Source organism: Aplysia californica, unplaced genomic scaffold (genome assembly GCF_000002075.1).
Source record: "Aplysia californica isolate F4 #8 unplaced genomic scaffold, AplCal3.0 scaffold00237, whole genome shotgun sequence".
Lineage (NCBI taxonomy): Eukaryota > Metazoa > Mollusca > Gastropoda > Aplysiida > Aplysiidae > Aplysia > Aplysia californica.
This window is the reverse complement of record NW_004797507.1, coordinates 1010137-1012636: the sequence shown is the minus strand read 5'-3', so window position 1 is coordinate 1012636 and position 2500 is coordinate 1010137. Positions and strand designations below refer to the sequence as shown.

Here is a 2500-nt window from a genome sequence, read left to right as displayed (position 1 = left end):
CATACAGAAAAAAAGAAGGAGAGCTTTAAGGATGATAGATGTTTGATGGAAAGAAGGAGAAAACTACACAAAAGCACCCGCCAACTGTCCACCAGCACTCTTGAGAGATAATGAACTTGTTGTCAAGATCATAACACAATTGCTTGTGTTTTTTGTTTTTTCATTTTAATGTTTGTAATTAAAATTGGCATGGTGTACCATGCCTGTGATTATTTCACACCTTCAATATGCCAGGGTTTTTGTTTCATGGACTAGAAATCCAAGTATCTAAACATTTTCACTTTTGCTCACGCGGAACCTGGAGAAGAGTCACGGAAATGGATGTACAGAAAAGTGGGAAGACATGGAGTGAGATCAAGCGACTAGTCCTGGATAGGGAAAGGTGGAAAGTGTTTGTTTGTGGCCTATATCCTGATTCAGGGTGAGAAAGGCAATGATGATGATCAAGTTAAAAGGTCTTACGAAGAAATACATTTTTCAAGTTTTCTCAAAACAGCAATACATGGCTTAGGCTACTGTATTACGATCACGACGATGTGATTCTGAAGGCGGTACACTACGTCTCAACGCCTAAAGGGACAACAAGCAGAAAAGAGAAACATTGTAGGGAAGAGTGACAAAATAACCTGAAAGCTCACTGGATGTGAACCTTGGAACCTTCATGAAGTGTCCTTGAACATTCCCTTATAATCAAGTATAGCAATAAGATGTCATCCCTACACAGAACACTCAGAATCAAGTATAGCAATAAGATGTCACCCTTACATAGAACACTCAGAATAGACTGAGTTTAGCAATAAGATGCCATCCCTACACAGAACACTTAGAATAGACTGAGTTTAGCAATAAGATGCCATCCCTACACAGAACACTCAGAATAGACTGAGTTTAGCAATAAGATGCCATCCCTACACAGAACACTTAGAATAGACTGAGTTTAGCAATAAGATGTCATCCCTACACAGAACACTTAGAATAGACTGAGTTTAGCAATAAGATGCCATCCCTACACAGAACACTTAGAATAGACTGAGTTTAGCAATAAGATGCCATCCCTACACAGAACACTTAAAATAGACTGAGTTTAGCAATAAGATGTCACCCCTACACCAGAGAACCTGCGGTGTATGAATGGCACCACACCAGTGGGGGGGAATTGTGCACCATCCTTGCTTGTTGGGGCAACAGACAAATGACACCCCCTTGGCCAGTTCCGACCAGATTACCAGGAGTACCGTTGAAAATAATTGTCCAAGGCGTTCATCCATTCGCGACCTCAGTGCTTTCTTGCCCCATCTCCATTTTTAATAACAGCAAAAATCGTTCATAACAAAGAGTGAGCCTTAAGAAGAAGTCACATTTTCAACGTTAAAAAAAATGGAGATAGGACAAGAAAGCACTGAGGTCACCGCGCATTGTTAAGGAGAAAAGTGGTTGTCTTCTACAGTGTAATTATAAGATAGAAAAAATACAAGGGGGTGGGGGGAGGGGGATATATAGGAAGTGGTCACTGGTACAGGTGATTGTCTTGGACAGGTGGCCCTTAGAGTAAGTTCGACAGTACTATCTTTCATTCCATATTGTGCGCTACCAAAACATGCATCAAATGACTTTTTTATTAAAAAAAAGGAAAATAAAATAAATATCCACTACAAACGAAAAACAGCAGACAATGTGCTAAGTTTATTGATATTCTATCCGGCCGGTATCCGCTCTACTAACGACGTTCTCTAGGCTAACAGTGAGGTGAACGACCAGGATGTACTTACTTGAGTGCTGTTGCCGCTCTTGAAATATATTTTTGCCCAGCAGCCACACAAAAGTACAACAAAAGAGAAGAAAGAAGACAGAGCAGATTGTATTTCCACACACAGTTCTCAGCACACATGAGGGACACACAGACAGACAGACACGAAACAAGGAGGGGTGTGGTGGTCATAAAGTGAGACATACACTTTTATTTTTTTTTATAGTAGAAGGTTTTACGGCGCTCGCAACTGCATAAGGTCATATGAGCGCCAAGGGGTGGGTGTCAACAGAGAAATCTTTACAGGGATTCAGACTTATTCTGCTCACCTCTCTAGCTTCAACAGCACAATGTCTGCTTCGACTATCAAGGCACCCTAAAAATAGCAGGTTACAAGAGAGTGACAAACATACAAAAGAAGTACAGGAAAAATGACAATAGCAAGGATTAGGAAAGAAAAAGCAAGAGAGACTGGAAGGGTTAAGATGCCTTGATCATAACTTAATCTATCCATCTCTACCCTTCAGTCTTTCACCTTTATGGGAGTGAGGTTATTTTTCCTGAGAAACTCATCATCATCATCTTTGGAAGCAATAACAACAGCTTACATAGACATACCCCTTGACTACCTCTCTCAGTCTCACTATGCATCTTTTGTATATATATATATATATCTACATTTTGTTTGGACTTATTCCTCTCTCTCCTGAGAGAGAGAGAGAGAGAGAGAGAGAGAGAGAGAGAGAGAGAGAG

At 40.5% G+C, this 2500-nt stretch overlaps 1 protein-coding gene across 1 annotated transcript in view; it reads right to left on the bottom strand.

The window, feature by feature from the left end:
• The window catches only part of LOC101863904 (endophilin-B1), a gene marked incomplete in the record, with an annotated part of 38187 nt that overhangs the window by 13948 nt on the left and 21739 nt on the right, over positions 1–2500 (bottom strand).